This window comes from Chamaea fasciata, unplaced genomic scaffold, assembly GCF_029207755.1.
Source record: "Chamaea fasciata isolate MVZ Bird 193981 ecotype frontalis unplaced genomic scaffold, bChaFas1.0.hap1 SCAF_5, whole genome shotgun sequence".
Classification (NCBI taxonomy): Eukaryota; Metazoa; Chordata; class Aves; order Passeriformes; family Sylviidae; genus Chamaea; species Chamaea fasciata.
Genome location: NW_027094090.1, coordinates 48,301,891 through 48,321,699, shown reverse-complemented (window position 1 = coordinate 48,321,699; position 19,809 = coordinate 48,301,891). Strand labels below are relative to the sequence as shown.

Below are 19,809 nucleotides of genomic sequence, written 5' to 3'. Positions count from 1 at the left end.
GATGTCTAAGTAAAGCAGAAAAGAAGGTGGCAGTTTTCTTTAGAAAATAGAATAATCTGACAGAAATATTAATGTTTCTTCCAGCCAGAGGGCTGAATTATTGAGTCAGCTGGCTCACTTGGAAACAGCTCAAGCAAAAGAAATCTATCTCCATTTGCATAAAGTAATTTGCCAAGGGTAGGTCTCTTTTCTCCAGGAAGGTGTGGTGGTGATGGAGCAGCAGGATAACCTCAGTTCCTGTATTCTCTCTCAGGACTGTGAGTATTCAGGCTTAGCACATGCTTTTCCATCTTTTGAATTAATGAGACTACTAAATTAATGGGCAGAGGAGCAGGTGACCCTGATGCTGCTGGCTCTCAACTGACCATGGACAGTGATCTTCAGAGCTACTTTTAAGCTCGTTAACATCTCTCTTCTGTTTGCCCCTGGGCAAAGAGCTATCTAGGGGGACCACATGCTAACAGAGCTGGTTTTTCACTTTAAAATGTGTCTAAAGAAAACATTTGTCTTAAATTAGATGGTCAATGCATCATTAGATGGTACAATAAATGCTGTATTGAGCACCTAACTCAAACCTAGTGAGAACATTTCCAGCTCACAGACTCTTGGCTTGCTGGTGAAATCATTCATATTTCTGTTTCAGGGAAGGCTTTCAGGCCCATATTTCTGTGTTAGAAAAGTGATCCGCTTTTCTAACGTCATGCTGCTCCTTTTTAAGAATCCCTGTCAGTACGAATAATATTTTCCTTCTCTACCATTTCTTCCCCTGCACCCTCTTGGTGAGTTATTTGTAATACCATCTGCTTCACCTGAAGGAGAAATGAGACAGAGAGAGACTTGGTGCTGTTATCAATCCTGAACTTTTCTGAATAAAAGCAGGGGCTGTTAGGATGTCGTGAACTAAGGGATTTTTAGAACTGTGCTGACAGGGAGCACAGCTGGTGATACTAACCAGTGCCTCCTCTTTGCCACATTGACATTAAAGCGAATCCCTTAGCTGGATATACCCTGTCCATATGTACTTGTGTGTAATAAATTGTATCAAAAGTTCTGACAGAGCTTGCAGGTGAAGGAGGGTATAGGAGGTGGGTGGGATTTTGTCTTTGCTTTGCATACATTGTTTCCCTTTGTTAAGAACTGGAAAGAATCCATGGAGAAAAGATAGGAACCATGTGTTTGGGAGGAAAAAAATAGTGATGCTTTGGTGACAGTATTTTTATGTCATAAGGTATTTAAACAAAAAATACATTCTTTCAGAGAAAACCAAATATTTGTGTACACTGATGCTGTTAGATTTGGCCTCAGTGGTGGCATGTGTATTTTTAAGAGTGAAGGATTTATTTTTTACCTTCAGTAACTTAATGTTCCAAGTGAGTTTATAAAAGCACTGATTAACTTGTAGCATTTAGTTTGAGTGAAATATCAGCTCTGATGTCTCTCTGTACACTTTTTTGCTCCAGACACTTTTATCAGTCTTGGAGCTATTTAACTTTACTTACTCTTTTCATAGGAGGTGGTTCATGTTTTATCAATGTCCCATTGAACAAGCATTAAGGATTTAAAACTGCATAAGTGAAGTTGAGGCATTCTGGGTAGCCTTAAGAAATCTATGGAATAGCAAGTAAAAAGCTGGAAATGTCCCATTGTTTTGTCTAGAAGCCATTGAAATGGAATAGGGCTTATCAGCCACTTCACTAGCATGTAGGCCTTCTGTGTAAGAAAAATAAATGTGCTTATTTATGATAGCACCAATACTATAGAACTTTGACCCAACTATAACACATAGAGCAAAGAAGTGGCCTGTTATTAACTACTCTATTATGTACAACAAAGCAAGTTAAAAGGTGAAAGCCAGGGAACTTAAGTGACTGAAACTTATTGCCCTGTGTATTTGTAGTGGACAGTTTCCTTTTCATACTGGAGGCTGCAAAGTTTCTTGGCATGTGACTAGTTGAGCTTTTGCCTTTGTATGGATATTGTGTTAAAGATGAGGCCATCTAGGTAAAGCAGATCCCTGAGGATGTTTGCAGCAGCTCTCAATAGCATGAGCAGTAAACTAGATAATTGGTGTGTTGGTTCTCATCCAATAATAATTTATTTCCTGGGAGCAACTTCAAAGCTTAATCCTAGAATAAAATCCCCTATTCCTTCTTGTGATTTTAATTTAGTTTTGAATGCTCTGATGGATTGTCTGCTAGAACATTAAAGACAGCTTTCAGACATAAAGGTGATTTTTCTGGCTGCTGCATGCCCTGTATGGAGAGTAGGTGAATGCAGGTACTTTCCTGAAGAAACTCTTTAGTTTTTCATCATGATAAGCTGGCAAAAGACACACTTTATCTTTTACTGAAAGCAGTTTTTCAGTTTCCTTTAAACCATGAAGGCAATCTTCCTAATCCATTTTGCAGCTCTTCCAGTGAAGAGAGTCATCACTTGAATCGTGAAAGAACCAATAAAATTTTCATCAACCAGAAAGTTGATTTTAGAAAAAAAAAATCCAACCAGGTAATCTGTTTGTCTTGTTAGGATTGGAACAGGATGGAGATGACTGCCAGGAGAGTTGTGGTTTCCCATTCATTCAAGTATGTCAGGAAACTGTATATTGTTAAAACCAGTGAGATGGGACGAAATCTCCAGCCACTGGAATGATCTTTGCACCCCAGAGGTGGAGAAGAAAGGCATCTTCCTCAGAGTGATGCAAGGCAGTGAGTGCTTCAGCTTTTCCTTTCTGCTTCTGAATGGCAGGGTAAAAGGGATGGCGTCTATGGCTAATATTTGTGCCATGCTTTGATGAAATACCATACAGCATCTGATAATTACTACTTATTATTAGATAGATGTGGTGCCTGTTGACAGATAGGTTCTTCAGTCTGGGTGTGCTATAGGTAGAGGAGCCATATATCATTTTAGAAAAGTGACAGTGTCAGTTTGAAATCCTGTCATCGTTTGAAATCAGTCTGTACTTCTGCAGTTCAAAAAGAACACATTTCCATCTGAAAGAACAAACTCCACAGTTTCTTAGTTTAATGTGCCTGTATTTCATAATTAAATGACCATCCAGGAAAAACAATTTCAGTGAGCCTGACATGCTATACAAGTCTATATAAAGACACTGAGAAAGCTATTTCTCCTTTAATCTACTTCACATTGTTTTTGATTCTACATGACAAAAAACCAGTCTGCTAGTTGTTAGGATTTCTGGAGGCAGACTGACCACAGCAGAGACAGTAGGGGATGCTGCAATAATTGCAATGTAAAATGGTGGGAGCTCAGCTAAGTGTCCTGATATGGCAACTGAGACAACATGTGTAACATTTCAAAGCAACTGCAACAATGTTCACAATTCGTTTCTGCTGGGCGGCTGGCAGGATGAGTGTCCTTCGAGTAGTAGTAGTAGTAGACTGATCACTAAGTGGTCAGTCTCTTTATGCCCAGGGGTCCTTGCAAAAGACTAAAGAGATCTCCCCACCCAGGGGCTTCTGGCTCAGTCTTGCTCTAGCATCTCTTGGTCTTGAACCATGTGCAAAAGAAAGGAAAACAGGTTTCATGCCAAAATTTAGCTGAGTCCTTCAGCCAGGTGGTTGTGCTACTGTCAGGTTTGTATGCTTGTTTCTCCATTTGCTTTCCTTTTAATTAGCTGATAAAATTTCTTCCATGCGGTACTTTATGCATATGATATGGCATCCTTGTTTGTGGACCTCTGTGGCCAATGTTATGGTGATCTTTCAAAACTGACACAGGCCTGGTGTCTGAACGCCAGGACATCAGGATATGGGCATAGGTGTATTCAGCCACTTTATAATCAGACTGGCTGAGTAGAGCAGGGCACAGAGCACCACATAAAAGCAGCTGGAGTCTTGGTTACCATGCTCTGCAGCCCGTGTGCAAACAGCCAAAGGAATCCTATTATGAAAAACCTTTTAATGGTGTGACCTATCCAAAACAATTCATCCATTTCTTTGATTATAAGAAATTGTTTTCCACAGACATGCCTTTTCTTCTACTAATGCAAGAGTATCTGTGTTTGGACAGAGGACCTTTGAAATGGCAGTCTTTTCCTTTAGTTGCAGACCCTGTCTATCTAGAGCCCTTGAAATAGGCTCTGATTTTATGAAGTCAGCAGGACATTTACTAAGGGTCAAAGCTACTGTAGGGCCTTTGGTCCCTGTCAGCGCTGAGAGAGGCTGTTCTATTGTGACAGTATGGCTGTGCTGTATTGCATCCTCCCCAACATCATCACTGCCACATCCAGTCCTGGTTGCTCTTGATATAAGAACTTCCATTTACAATTTTTTATCTTAGCAAGACAAAAATAATATAGTCCTTAATTTGTAGTAAACATGACCTGTTTTTAAAAAAACCCTCAATTTGTCTAACAAATAACATTTAAGTGTTTTTGAATTGAAGAGATGTTTGAAAAACCATTTCCTATCAGAGATGCTATTTGTTTCATTTCGTGCAGTTCATTCATCTTACTTGATTGGATAAAAAATAAAAGCCTACCCCAGCTAGTGAGAGTAAACCTGCCAAAGTACCGTGCTGCTTATTTGGAGCCAACCTCCACACACATTATTTACAATAACTATTACATCTTAATATAAAAATAAATAAAAAAGAGGGTTCGATTCTGTGCAAAATCTTGAGAAGATAATTCTGAATCAATTGGCATTTTTATGTGCCTGATTTCAAACCTGTAATTGAGCCTTATTTCTTTGGTCAAGGGGAATGCACCCATTTTGTCTGAAAAAAAAAGTGTTGAATTGGACACTGAGGCCCCTAATCACTATAGGGAACCTAGCCTTTATGATTTATTTAAGAAAGAATTATAAATATAAATTTGTATTGTGTTTATATAAGATGTGCATAGACATCTATGAGACAACTAGTCTCATTCTTAAAAGTAAACAAGGTTTTCATGTACCATATAACTGTGGAGTTGTGTAGTTTTATAAAGAAAAATAGTTGATGAATTCCTTCATCTTAAGATCACAGAGAATTATACCCTTAAATATTGCTGACTTGCTTAAAATGATTGCAGCCCCTTGTCAGAAATTGTTCCTAGAGATACTTCTTAACCCTCCATTCTGTGTTTCTAAGTAATATGCTGGATGAAAACCACTCCCTCTCTTTTTGTCAACACCTTGTCCGTTTGTTTCATCCAGAAGAATGCAGGAGGACTTGCACAGTCATAGTTTATCCTTTCTTGCCATACAGAAAGGAAAAAACATCCCTTGGCCAAATCATATCTGTTATTCCTGTATCACTATTATCAGTGAAAGGATGGCAAAGTCAAATGACTAATCTCTTCAGCTATTAGCAGCTTCTGTATGTAAGTATCACTCTACAGTTCTTTCCTCCAAATGTTCTGAGATAATTTCAGATTACTTTAGGCTTTGGCTAATATGTCTTCCATTTTTTCTGAAATTAGAATGAAAAATATCACAGTCACTTTTTCAAAGCAAGCCTAAAAATGTTAGGAAAATCTTTCTAACAGGAGAATAGCCCTTACCAGCACCCTCAGGAAGATCCAGGCTGTCAAAATTAAAATACTGGTGTCTTCTTTTGTCAAAGAACTCAAGCACAGATTGGTATTGCTTGTGGTCACTGCAGCTACATGAAAAATATCATTGTACACACACTACACATGGAAACAGAAATTCATTCAAGCTCCAGATGGCATATTGATATATATGCATGCAGTGCTACAGCCACATTACTGTCCATAACCTTCCCTACAGACCAGCAAACTCTGGACCACGTGGATCGATTCTGAGGTACAAAATGAGACAGGACCTGGAGGTAAAGACAGAGTCCATAGCTGCTGTGGTTCTTTTAGGAGACTTTCCGCCCTCAGAAATCTTGGCCAGATGCATGTTTAGCCCTGCAAATACATACCTGCAACAAAGGTCCAGTACTGAGTGCCCATATGCTTGCTGGAACACAATGCTTTGGCATGTGGGATCAAGCCTTCCTTGCTTGTCTTTTGAGCAGCATGTTCCTCACTGCTCCTGGATATAGAGTATGCTAGGTAGGTCCAAGAAACTGTGTATTCTTTGGAGGGTGTTTTCAATGAGAGGGATGCAAAGGCTGGGCAGTGCAGTCTGCATCAGCACTGAAGCAGAGCATGTGATGTTCAGCCTGGGGTCTGATTTCCTGCAAGGACAAGTGTAGCTTGTAGGGAAGCATGGGGAGGGAAACAAGAGGGAGTGCTCTGGTTTCTAGGGGGTCACCAAGGACCATCTGAGCTCTTCCAAATCTCCTACCAAGACTCAGACGTTGGCAGGGTGGGCGTTTGCAACCATAGAGTGACTACACATCTTGAAGGCTGCACTTGACACCTCACCTGGAAAGGGGTCTGCTTTGTTACCCATTCTGGCTTTTCCTGGTAGTGGGCAAGACTTACCCTTTAGGGCTGTTCTCTGGTGCTGAGGAGGGTAGGTGGGCACACTCTGCTCAGGCCGCCCATGACACAGGAGGGGACAGGGATGGATCTGTGACCACAGAGTGGATTGCCCTGCCGCAGTGAGGCTGAGAGCACGACGGGCAGCAAGAGTGCAGGCATCCATGGGCAGGGCAGGATGAGGATGAAGACATGTGTTCTTTTCTGTTCAGGCTGATTTCACGTTGCTTAGCTTCCAAGGGGCTCTGAGAATACCAATTAAAGCATGGGGCTTAATTATGGACTATCCAATTTGGATATTAGCGTTATCTTTGCTCTCGCTGCTTTCTTTTTGTTGGGATCCAATTCTGCTGCCTGCCTGCTGGCTGGGTTCCTGTTCCTTTCTTCCTTTTTTTCTCGTTATTACTATTTTATGGTTATTGCTAATATATTTTTTTATGCATTCCTTCTCTTGGTTGCTTCAAAACATGCGGGTCCGAGAGGGCGCCGAACGCAGGGAGCCCCGGGTGGTCACCGCGGGGCTGCGTCGGCAGCTCGGCCCGGCCCCGGCCGCAGTGCCGGCACCGGCCCCGGCTCGGCCGGAGGCACAGGTGCCGCCAGGGCACGGGCTCTCCCTTCGCCCCCGCCAGAGGCTGACCTGCTTCCTCCGGCAGCGGGCAGGGGTTGGTCTCCCGTTGCCCGTACTGTCCTTGCTCCTCGTCTTCTCCCCCCGTTTCTCTCACTGCTCACTCGCACAGCTTCCCCTCCCCGCCCCTTGATACTTCCCCCTCCCCACCATTTTCCGCGGGTATATTTAATTATTATTAATTATTAAGCTGCCTTATTAATTCACCTTCCCATGCTTTTCCCACCTCCGGGAAAGCATCCTCGGGGCTTTTATATTGCAGAGACTTTTTTTAAAAATGTATTTTTAGGGTGATGCTCTGAGCACTTCCCCCTCCCCGCCTCGCATCTCCCACCCGGGCAGTACCAGAGGAGAGAATGAAGAAGTTGAGCATGTCTGAGGCGGATCAGCCTTGCAGGCAGAGAGGGGGGCAGTAGCTACTGAGAGCAGCCCGAGTGCTTGAAGCAGGATTTGCCGGTATGTATGTGGGTCTGGATTTTGTGACAGCTCTAAGTGTGAATCTTTTACCGAGCGAGAAAGGAAGGGAAAAGAAATAAATATCTTCGGCTTCATTAAATAAATGCCTGCATAGCTGTAAACCTTGTCCGGGTGTGCTGGAGGAGGTGGAGGTGCGGACACTCCCAGCCATCCACCCACCCCTAGAAGAAAAAAAAAAAAAGAGCCCAAGCAAAGCCCGGAGAGCCGAGGGCTGTGTTGCCGGGGGCGAAGGAGGCGGGGGGCGCGTAGAGCAACCCGGCCCCGTGGCAGGTGAAGCAGTTCCCCCGGGCCTCCCCACCCCCGTGGCAGTGCGTGTGCGTGTGTGTGCGGCCAGCGCGCCCCGCGCTGCCCGTGGAGCCGAGCGCGGCGGGCAGCGGTGCCGGCAGCACTGCAGAGGGGTGGGCACGGCCCTCGCCAGCCCTCGGGGGCTGGGCCCGGGGGTGGGCGAAATGCTGTGCGTGCATGGGGAGGGGGCTGCGGGGGGGGGGGAGTCGCTTTCTCTCCGCGATTCACATCGCGCCAGCTTTCCCGTCTCGTATGCATGCCTATCCCGGGAATGGTGAAGTCAGCCCGTATCTGAATTATTTATAGACTCGTGCCAGCTGTTTTTTTTTTTTTTTTTTTAAATTTTGTTGGGTTTTTTATTTTATTTTTTTTTTAATTCCGCTTGTGTGCACTATTGGGAAATGCGTTTTGCCTTCCTTTCTTCTCAATATATTAATGTCTTCGTTGGGGAGCATTTTCTATCCCCTTCAGATTCCTCTAATACAAAATTGATGCTTATTTTTCCCTTCAGGAAGGGGACGCTTTGAGGATAATCATGCTTCACAGAAGAACGGCACCGACCTCCAGTTGCATTGAACACAATCTCCTCTACTAGGGCTCCGGGGGAAAAAAAAAGAAGAGCATAATCATAAGAATAATCATTAAAAGGCAAAAGGAATGCTTACTCTGGAACCTGCATTTGACGATCTTCACCACTCGCGCTGAAAATCCTCTGAAGTGATTCTCTCCAGCTTTTGAATTTGCACCGCTTCAAGACGCAAGATTGCCACAAAGAAACCTCTATTCTTTTTACAGCCAAATAGGATTGTTTTTTAACTCATTCCCCCACGTTTGCCCCCAACCCTTATTCTTCTTATGTGGATATGCAAGCAAGAAGAGGAGACTGGACATTCCCAACATGCTCTCTCCCTTGATCTGTCCGTCTAGAGGTTCTGCTTCTACAAACCAAGGTAGGGAAATGCCTGTTTCTGCGGTTTTGCTTGCAGCTCATTTTAGTACACGGGTTTGCCCAGGGAAGATCACTTACGGTAGAACAAAAGGTTTAGAGATGCTGCTTTTAGAAGCAGATAGAGGGAAAAAGCTCCCCAACATTCACCAGACATGTTGATTCCCTCTTGGCTCATCAAATAGGACGTGAAGAGAAGGAGAAAGGGTTTGAGTTAGGTACCACGTTGTGAATCACAAGTCCCTTGTGATTTTTTGAGGGGGAGCTGGACAGGTGGGGTCTAGGGAGACACGGGAGGAGGAACACGGCTTTGGAAAGGGGTGAAAACGAAAATAATTTTCATCCATCCACCCGCAAACTGCCTCCTCCTTTTCACTGGTCCCGCGGCTCCTTGCCATGCTTTGATGTGAAAGCAGAGCTCGTCAGGAACAACAGGACGTAGAAACCCGCTTGTTGCCGAGGAGGGTGGTGCATTACTGAAAACCCACGCCGGCCTCTCGATCGTGAGCGGCCTAACGCGGGGGCCGGGGCCGGGGCCCGGGGAGTGGCCGGGGCCGCCCCTGGCACCGCGGCAGGAGTCCGCCCAGCGCCGGGGCGAGTGCGCCTGCTTGCGTGGAGGTGGAGGGCTATTTTAAGTCCAAGCACGTCAAGCGACTTAGCCTCAACCTACGAGGCGCTGTATTCAGGCAACTTCACGTGTTTTAATTTATGCCCGTCCCCCTGCTGCTATCAGCGGGCATCGTGGCCCCTCTCCGCCTCGCCCAATCCCTCCCCCTCCCCATCCACCTCGCCTTGCAGCCCCTTCCCCAGCCCACTCGGGAGGGATGCAAAATGGCTATCGAGCTGTTCGGCTGTAGATACGCGAGAGATACCGGTACATCCCGACCGTAACGTGACATGTGAGTCTTTCCGTAAGATGGTGGCAAGACAAAGGGAGCGGAGCCACCGTGGGGGTGCGGGAGCGCCGGGCACAAGGTGTTGCGCGTCTCGGCGTTATTTTAAGCCTCAGCCCGTGCCCGCCGAGCCGCTTCGCCCGTCACTCGTGGGTCTGCACACCCCCGCGCCGGGAGGGGCGGGGGCAGGGGTGAGCTTCTGCACAGCCCCCCCTTGGGGGCGGACCCCCTGCACCCTCACCCGCATCGCCAGCCCCCCGCCCAGGCTGCCCCCAAGCCGCCTCTCCCTTCCAGACCGGAAGCCTGGCAGCGGGCGGGGGGCGGCAAAGAGGAGCGGGAGGCGCACCCCACAGCAGAGGGAGGAAGAAGGGTGGTCATCCTCCAGCCCTGCTGCGGGGTGAGGCAGCCTTGAGGCGCTCTCAGCCCTTGATGCATCCGGAGCTTGCAGAGGCGGGGGCGCGCCTTTCCTACCACCTCGTTTGCTCGCATCCTTCCAGTAGCTCCTTGCCACATTTCTGAGGGGGTTTTGTCGGCCTGTTGTTAAAAACCGGGAGGGGTTCCGCGTGAAGGGATTGAGAGCCACCTTTCCTGACATATTCTGGCGGTGCTTCTATAAATATCTAAGGCTTCCCAGGGTATCCGCGCCTGGATCCTCCCTGCTTGAGCTCTCCCTCCTTCGCCGCAAGTGGGAGTTGAAAGTTTACCTGTGCGGAGAGGAGGGCGTGTGGGAGCCTTTCCCCGGTTTTCCGAAGGATTTTCTCAGGCCTCGCATCTCCCGGATTTCCCAGGACCACAGCACCGAACTGGTGGGGGATTGTAGCCCCCTTCGTCGGCCATCTCTTACCCCTGAGAACCCCTAAAAGCACGAACTCCGAGGGGGATGCACAGAAAGGGGAGGGTGGGCTCAGTCCCTGCCCCTCCGACCTCTACTCTGGGTTTTGCAGGCACATCGGACGGCAGAGGGGAAGGTTATCTCGGGTGCCTGGCCAGGGTGGCAGCCGTCGCCAGCGGGGCCAGGCTGCCTGCACCCTTAGAGAGAACTGTGCCCAGCCCTGTCTGCCCGCTGCCTGCCACAGCCGCCAGCCCCGCCAGCAGGGCACCCGGCCCGAGCGAGTGCCGCATCCCTGCCACAGCCCTTCGTTGCCATGACCAGGGCCAGGCTCGTGCAAAGATGGAGCAGGGCAGGTGGGACTTGTGGAGGGGTCTTAAAGCTTTGGTGCTCAGCCGTGGGGGCCAGGAGCACTGGCCCTCATCCTCACTCCTCTTTACTGCCCAGTCTCTCTGGCTGCTACCTGTGCCTGTGACATTTTCATCATCTTCTCTGCAAGCTCCAGTATGGGCAAAAGGAGATGCCCACTAACATTGCTTTCCCTGCCATCAAGCACAGCTACCTCAGGCTTTGCAAGCAGTGTATGGAGGCAGCTGATCCCCCCTGAACTGCCCCTTGGGCAGGCAGGAAGGGCTGGGTATGCAACACCCCCAGCTCATGGGTTGCTAGTGCTGTCCCACACCCCACAGCCCTGGGGAGCAGAGCAGGGACACAGCACCCTGCTGTGTTGGGTGACCTGATGTGCCCCAGCTGCAGCTCTGTAGAGAGCAGCAGTTTGTTCGTGGGTGCAGGGTGCTCTTCAAGAGGGGAGGTGTGGGTATGGGCAATTTTCAACTGCTCACCCACGCCACCCCAAAGCAGCAGCTCTTGTTGCCTTGGTGTAACCTGCTTTTCTTTGGTCCCTCACCACATCAGCTTGTCTCCCAGTCCTGGGCGGAGGTCTCAGAGGGTTGGGATATGACGAAATAGGTTGAGGGCAGAGTTTGGAAACAGCCCAGGGATGGTGAGATCTGCTTCAGCTTTCTCTTGGCTCAGCCATTGTTATACAGAGGCAGATCTCAGCAGAGAAATGGAAGGAAGCACGGTCAAAGCCGCAGCTCCTCTTTTCAGGGACCCTGGCCTCTGATCTGTTGGCACACACCTGCTGCACTAGCCAGTTCAGCCTTTGTCAGTCTTGGTGCCTCTTGTGATCGCTGTGCCAGTGAGACCATTGCTGAGCAAAGGAAGGTAGCAGCAGCAGCACTCAGCCATCCTGTTCTGGGCAAGGGTTTCAGGATACCAGCACAATGGCAGAGTTCTGTGTTGCACCTGTACATGCTAGAACATCATGTGAGAGATCACGGAGATCAGGGGCAAAACAGGGGCAAAAATCCCAAGCTGCCATCCCCATTTAATAACTGATGCTTTGACTTGTATTATCCTCATTTCAGATTACTAACTGTCCCTGTATAAAAAAATCTATCAACCTATGAAACAGCACCTGATCCCCAAACCCTAACCTACAGGGGGGAAAGGTGATGGAATTAATTTATATTTCATCTTGTTGGGGCTGTTTTTTGTGCTTGGTTTGGAAGAGGGCAGGTGGACCTTGCTTCTAGTGCCAGAGCTGTGGAGATGCACTTTGATTTCCTCATTGGATACACATTGCCAGGGTTGGCACCAGGAATCAGTCTCTCTGCAGTACCATGTGGGAGGTCTGGATTTGAGTCCTGGTGCTGTTTTTTCATTCCTCCAATCTGGCGGAGGGTGGGAGCACTGTACAGATAGCACTGCTTGTATCTGCAATGGGCTCCATTCCACATTCCCATCCTTAGGATGCACAGAAATTGCCTATGAGATAGTCCAGACTGATGACTGGTCCCTAGAGGTTTAATCTTCTTGGCCTTTAGGGAGAGTTCAGCTCTATCCTGCCTGTACTCACCCTACTTAGCCACGGGGTTTAGTGGGCAGTGGTGAAAGACAGCTACCTTGCAGCTGGAGAACATGCAGGTTTTTTTTTTTTTAAATTTTTAAATTTTTCTTTGTGTAAGCTGCAATTAATCACAAAAAAATGGATTAGTTAATAGGAAGGATGGACTAGAGTATCTTTCTGAGCAAGATGGCTCAGTGTATTGTGACTGCCTAATCCACCATGGAATGCTTGTAGTGTCCACTCTGCCTGACATCAGGGCTCTAGGCCTGCCTGACTCTTCTGCAATTCTGTGATTAGCTTTCTTTGATATTTATTTACCCTTGAGAGAAAAAGCACAAAGTGGTTGGCAGAAGCATGGCTGATCAGTTACCTGCTATTACCCCGATCTCTCCTCTGTCCACCCATCCACAAGAACTCTTTACACCAAAGTGAGTCAACTTATTAATTGTCGCTTTGCTGCAGTCAGACTCGCTGCTGCCTTGGGTACCTCCCTGCGTAAAATGAATGAAGATCACAGCACTGAAATACATAGAAAGGAAATCAGAGGAAAATAAGATATTTGAAGATAAGCATGGCCCACCTGCTACTGCTGCCTTGTCCCTTCTTTTGAGTTTTGTTTTTCTGGTTCCGCAAAGTGCCTTGTAACAGGAACTAAAAAACCTATTTCTCCAACAACAAAGGGGGCTCCACCATCCCTCTGACCTACCTTTCTTGCTTGTCTATTTATTTAAAGACAGGAAAGAAGGTTCCTAATAGGTATGGAGTGGTGGTAGCTCTGGCAGAGTTACTGCCATGGTGCTAAGTGCCTGGGAACTAGGAGATTGATCTGATCAGGTTGAATGTTAAAGCTACCTTTCATGTTGGGGAAAAAAAAAAAAATCCAAGCAAACCCATCCTTTATTGCTCAGGAGTTCATAGTTTTCTTAAGCTGCAAACCACAAGCTCCGAGCTAGAACTGTACATCAGAGTGTGAACTGGTGTGTGTAAAAGTTGACCAAGTGCAGGGTGGTGATCTGTGCAAATCAAGTGGTGTATTTCCATGTGCCTGAAGTCACTGAAGAGAAAAAATATCCTCTCTCTATGCACTCAGAAACAAATGCGTGGCACAAGGCAGTGTGCAAACTGTGCAAATTCAAATTCAATTCAAAACATGGCTAATTTGGACCACTCGAAGCAAGGCTGCCTTTTATTCAGTGTTTTCTTGGAAACAGAAGAGAACACTGACTCTGGGCAGGAGAAGAGACAGACTTCTCTTCATAAAATTTTTACATATACATTGAATATGCTTAATTTGAAAGCACATTCTTTTTCCATACCCCAAAAAAGTGAAGCGTGAAAGGGTGTGTGTTCTGAGACTCACTGCCAGCTCATTCTTCCCAATACAGCTGGTATTTTTAGACTGCAAAGTGTGCTGGGTGGCTCTCTTCCCTTTCTAACACAAGCAATTGGAGACTGTGTTTTATATCTATATATATAATCTAGATATGTCAATATAGATGAATTGGTTAAACATCTGGGGAAAAAGAAATTTTGAATGAGAGTGGTTATTGGCTCAAAGTGAAAGGGATACTAGCCAGAGATCTCTGCGGCATTCACTCTCTATACCTCAAACCCCATCCGCAAGGAAGGTTGAGAACTGAAAAGACTCACTGAAAGTAGCTCAGGTAAAAGGTAATATTGCTAGCTCTGCATACTGAAGATTTCTGTATTCCCAAAGTACAGTAATACTAACATAGGTGTGCAAGGCTGTGCTGAAACATTTATAGAAATGAAACACTCCAGGGGGAAAAATGTGAATTTGATCTTCAAGTTTGGTGGCTTATCTGCACTGATTGCTCCTCCACTAAAACAGGTGCAGGGCCACGAGGTTATCTGGCCTGAATAATCCATGGGATATTATTCTGTCGCTCCTGCACACCCCTGGGGTTGTAGGTTGGGGTTGTAGGAGCTCACCTCCAATTAACTGTCCATGTGACAAGATCCATGTGACTACTTCTCAAGGTAGCAGCCTACACTGCTTTGTCTACGTGTAGCTATTTAGTTATGGGACAGTTCTTGCTTACTGTACTTTCAGTCTGGATTTTCATCCACAGATGAAGAAATGAAGCAGTGTAGCTACCACCATCCTCCTCCAAACCCACTGTCCAGCCCATGTGTGAGCTCTGTATACAATCCCTGTTTGTTCAAAATAGTGAAATGATCTGTATAGAACCTATTTACGAATGTGGTTTAGCTCTGCTTAGGGTAACTATGTTCTGTTTGAGGGCAGCACTTCTAAGAGAGGGAAGGACTGGGGGGAATATGCGGGAGTGAACTAAGATAATGATCACAGAGCAGAGAAAACAAGACCTGAAGAGAAAGAATGGGAGAGACCCCGGGAAGCTCAGTCTGGAGAAAAGACAACTGTGGGTGGATCCTTAGCTGTCTGCAAATACATGAAAGACTGTCACAGAAAGAGGACAGGGGCCAATTATTCTCATTAGTCACAGAGGACACATCAGGAAATAAATGACTTTAAGATGAAGCAGAGAGAATGCAGATTAAAAATCAAATTAAATGTTTACTCCACTAATGTTTTAGTGACAGTAGAAGAGCTGATAAATTTGGCAGATTAGCTGCAACTGACAATATTTAAAGCTAGATGTAGGTGCTGAACTATCAGGATTTTGTATCTAATAAAGTCTATCTCCAGTGAACCTCAGATCATGATATTTGCATGCCTAACCAAACAACTTTGGAAGAAAGATAATGAGGTTGATTTGTCCTGTGTGCAGGAGGGAGAGACTGTCCCACTGGAAGAACCTGATTGGGTTTGGCTCTGTGCAACAAATCTCATATGGTACCTGTAGAAGTCAAAATGATGGTATCGACTGGTGGCACAGCTTGTGTGTATCAGGGGCTCCCCAAAGATGCCTAGTTTACAAAACCTCTGGTACGTTGTGACAACTCATACTGTCCAGGGGACTGGCAAGAGCTGCAGCATAGAAAATTTGGCAGAAGACGCTTACAAACATGTCCTGTGTGAATGATGCATTAGCATTTACAAGCACAGTTCTTGAATCCTGGGATAAGTTGGGCTGTTTAGATTAAGACCATGTCTCTTTCATTCAGAATCCTTACCTGTCTGTGACTACTGCTTTCAAGGCTTTACACTATCACAGCATCTGAATAGCTACTGTGCCAAAACCTGATACTGCAAGGGGAGGGAAAGTTTACCGTCACACTGAATGATGTGAAAATTCACACCCTGCTATTGCATGATGTCATTCTTTTGTCTTGCAAGATGAGATTGTTTAAAAATAGCTTCTGTTTACTCCTCTTTGCTGCTTCCAGAAGATAAAATGGGATACAGGCAGATACAAGCATTGTGGCTTCTGAAGATCATTGCTTCACTAGCCAGCCTTCACAGTCACATCTCTGTGCTCTGATTTGGAGGAGCTTCCTGTGCTTGCTTGGGGTTTGGATGAGCAGCTCTGGCAGTGGGTTGTGTGAGGGATCTTCCTGCCTCGGGTCAGTAAAGATTCCCCTGTCAGTAGCTGAGATGGCTGAAAGGGCTGTTTTGAAATTGTGAGTTTGTCCAGCATTGGGAACGTGCTATGCGGTCTAAGTCTTATGTCAGTGTAAATCCTCCTGTGCATCAGCAGAAATGGTGACTGTGGTGCAGCCCTGCTGGTGGATTACATTATTTTATAAAAGAGTAACAAGCATGTAATCCTGACCTCTGATTTTTTTTTTTTTTTGTGGGAATCAGGAACTTTCTATACAGGTGTTCAGGACACACGCAGACTCAAATGGAGGAAAGACACAATATGCTGTCTTATTACACTTGGATTTCACATTTCATTTAGCTTCTTTATCTAATCTTTTAGATAGGGTTGCTATGCACTGTTGGGAGATAATATATACAACTCTCTCACATGGATGTATTTTCTTGCACATATGACCTCTGAAGAATTTGGAGAATTTTTCAAAAGGAAACAAATGTAAAACTACTAAATTCACTACTTCAAAACAGACTAGGAGGTGAGATGGCTACTTGAAGCCAGCTGAGGAAGATAAAATCTGGTGTCACCAACCTGATGATAATTTACTAGTGCAAATGCCATGTCCTACTCATAGCTGATTGCCTAATGAACAGGAAATTATTTTCAGGTGATAGGCATAAGAGCCTCATGGATAGCCTAAGATTGCAGTAGTCTTGTATTGTTACCTCTGCCTGTGGGCCATCCTTAACAGGATACAGGGGGGCAGGAGTAGGTTAGAGATTGAAGTCTGTTGTAGCAAGGGGCTGTAGTTTCCCTGTGTCAGGAGACTTCTGCCACTCACAGCTGGAAATGGGAAAGGTGAAGGTTTGGAATCAATACCACCTGGAAGTGAATTGCAGAAGACCTGCCAGGATCCTAAAGCCAAGGGCAATCCCATCTCTTCACAGCAGTGGTTTTGAAGCCTGTGCAGTGAGAAGAATGGCTCTACTGCTGCATGGAAAAGTGTCAGGATGCTGCCACCTGCTCCAGGAGGAGGATGGAGAAAGGGTTGCTGCTGTAAATCTCTTTGTGCCAGGTAAAGCAGGATGCTGTTTAATTTCCGGGGAATTTCTGTCACAAGGCTCTGCTTAGAAATGCATTTGAAGTGCATTTTGGCAGAGGAAATGCACTAGAACACACTAACTCGCGGCTACTTGCACGTAGGCATACACTTGTGTGGAGAGCACGTGGGAAGGATCTACATATCCCTGCACCCCTCTCTCTCCTCCTTTATAATTCTCTATTATTTCTGGCTGCTGTAGTCAGTGGCCTAAGTATCTCAGGGGAGATTCCCTCCTGTCAGACGTGTGTTTCGGCAGAGGCAAGCTGAAACATCAGAGGCTGACAATCCCCAAAGGAGAGTCTAATGAAAGCGACAGAATGACATAATCTGTTCTCATAGTTTCTCCCTTTCAGCTCTCCACGTTTTTGGTGCAATTGGAATTTACCCTCTAATTTATTACTGAAAAGGTGACTATCATATATAATTGAAATTATATAGATAGTGTCCTGAAATGTTGAAAGTCAAAGTATAAAATCAGCATGGATATGGTCTGCGATACTATCTTTCTGGAAGGAAGCTTTTAAGACTCAGTCTGAAAGTAATAGTGGTAAATGCCATGAAGGTATAAATAGAATCTCAGAAAAGACATTGCAATAATTTCATTAAGTGATGGGGCACCAGTACCCTAAACAGGAGACAAAAATTAAGTAGCTTAGAAAAATAGGATAGCTGTGGGATGGCTGCCTTGAAAGATACAGTGGCTCTTGCAGAAATCTCCTTGAATCCCTGGTTTGAAAGTTGGTGAACTTTCTAACCAGGGATTCAGAAAAAGAGACAAGGATCATGCTTCAAGATCTGAACTTCAGGATTCAGAGAACTTTGCAGTAACTTTGCCTGTACCTTGGAGCTCTCTGAAGCAGCAGCTGGATGTCACAGAGGGTATCATACATGAGCAACCCTTTCTGTGCAATGGCCTTTTTTCTTACTGGAGAGCATAATAACTTTCAGAAACCAGGAGATGCATAGGAGATGAGTGTTGTTTAATGACATGTCTTGCCTTAGTAATCTTGTATGGTTTTTTTGTTGGGACAGATTAATTCTTGACTTCAGCATTTGACATTAGAGGAGATGATTAATATTTTTGACAGAAGAGGTTTGGAAATGGGTTAACTGCCCTACAAAAAAAAAGAAAAAGAAAAAGTAATTTCAGAGGTTTTGCTAGTTCTGCACTGAGCTTAATTAGAGTGTTTGATGTGTTTTCATGAAAAAGCAGAGAATAGAATAGCTAGCAGCCTGGTGGGCAGAAAACTAACAGGGTTTTGTGTGACGCATCCTTATTCTGCATACTTTGAAGTGGGGTCTTGTCCCTGAGGTTGTCCTAGCCAAGATGAGGGCTCAGACTACTGGGTCCTCTGCAGTAATGCTTTCTCAGTTGGAACTTTTCCAGTTGGAAACTGTTCTACTTTATATAAATGCCTATTCATTGTGCTGGAGAGGGAGTGCTCTAACGACTGGGCTGTGGAGGTAGTTTGTTTCTTTGGCCCAATACAAAGTAATTACTTATAAAAAGAGAAATTACTTCAGCATGAAAGAAATGGAGGTACAGGCTCTTTAGCCCAGAGGCAGTGGAGTCCTCTGAGACATGGGAGCTAATTCTTCCTCCAAATTAGTCAGTGCAGGTTTATTCTTGTTCTGCTTTGGATGCATTTGTTTTTTCCTAGTGACATGACAACAAAATGTTTCATTTAGCATTGAGCTCCAGTGCTGATTCCAGGTGGGGAATAAAGTGACAAGAGGAGATGAATTCCTGGAAAACAGAGATCTGATCCTCAAGCAAGTGCTCTTAAATGAAGATGAGGGATGAGAACTATGGACTCTGTGACAGGAAAACAGAGTTACTGCTCCAGTGAAAATTTTTATTGTTTCCTATAATGTGCAGGTAGCTCTTTACAGTTGTCTCCAGATCTTTAAAATCACTTGAGATTTTTATTCCTGCAGTTCATATCCCTTGGTATATCCCCTTTTATTGTTCATTATACATTTACTTTTTTAAGCTTGGTGAGATGTTTGACTTTTATATGCTTCCAGAAGTGAACTGGCTGTGGGAGACTTGTTTCCAGAAGAACTCCAGGGAGTCACTGGAGAAAGACCAGGTTCTTCAAAGGGTAGTGTAGAGCAGGAGCCCCATGGAAGTGCTCCAGCTTGCCCTCTAGAAAAGCTAAGCCCTACTGACTACAAAGGTAGCCTACATAGATGAGCTTTTTAAAGATGAGTTTTTAAATTACCTCTTTTGTTCTGCGTGTGTACATTTTAAGGATGTACTGGGCTGGGAGCTAGAAAAGACATGAGGTGTATAAATTATTACTCTTTTACCACCCAGTTTGGAAAACAGTCATGCTCCATGAGGAATCCAAAATCTCCTAAAGCCTGGTCCTCTGTCTTGTGTTTTTTCTCTGTAAGAAAACTGGGTACCTGACAGTCCATCTCTTTTTGAGCGCTAAGGCCTGGAGATCCCTTAGTGTGTGTCCAATGTAAATGGTTCTCAAACGTGATTTGAATTTGCAAGTAACACTAATATCCCATTAGGTGAGCTGAGCCATGATTTATGGATTTCTCAGACCTTGCTTTCAAACCAGCCAGTGGCAAGTTGGTGCATGAGGTCTGTTGACATGACCAGGTATAGGGCTGGTCTGTGGCACCCCTCAGAGACCTGTTTCTCTGGATGTTACAGGCTAAGGAGAGATGGCCAGGGCTTGCTGATTCTAACACCACTGTGTCCCAGGAGGGAGCTAGTTTAAGAATGATATTTGATTATATGTCTTCGTACATTTTTCCTCCATGCATTTAGAAGCATTGCCCATCTTCGTCAAGGCACATCTTTCCTAAGAAAATACTTCTTGCATGAAGAAGCATAA

At 45.4% G+C, this 19,809-nt stretch overlaps 1 protein-coding gene across 9 annotated transcripts in view; it reads left to right on the top strand.

Moving 5' to 3' along the window:
* The first annotated feature begins 223 nt into the window (after positions 1 to 223).
* The window catches only part of GRIN2B (glutamate ionotropic receptor NMDA type subunit 2B), a 216,179-nt gene continuing 196,593 nt past the window's right edge, over positions 224 to 19,809 (top strand). Inside the window, exons 1-2 of one of the 9 annotated variants that reach the window (XM_066183544.1) lie at positions 224 to 257; positions 8,299 to 8,737. The gene's annotated coding sequence lies outside the window, so the exon portion shown is untranslated. Of the gene's footprint in view, positions 258 to 7,389; positions 7,482 to 7,684; positions 7,773 to 7,828; positions 7,957 to 8,014; positions 8,067 to 8,298; positions 8,738 to 16,582; positions 16,711 to 16,757; positions 16,928 to 19,809 lie in introns of those variants that run through there. The other 8 variants (XM_066183540.1, XM_066183538.1, XM_066183541.1 and 5 more) reach the window with 8 other exon arrangements.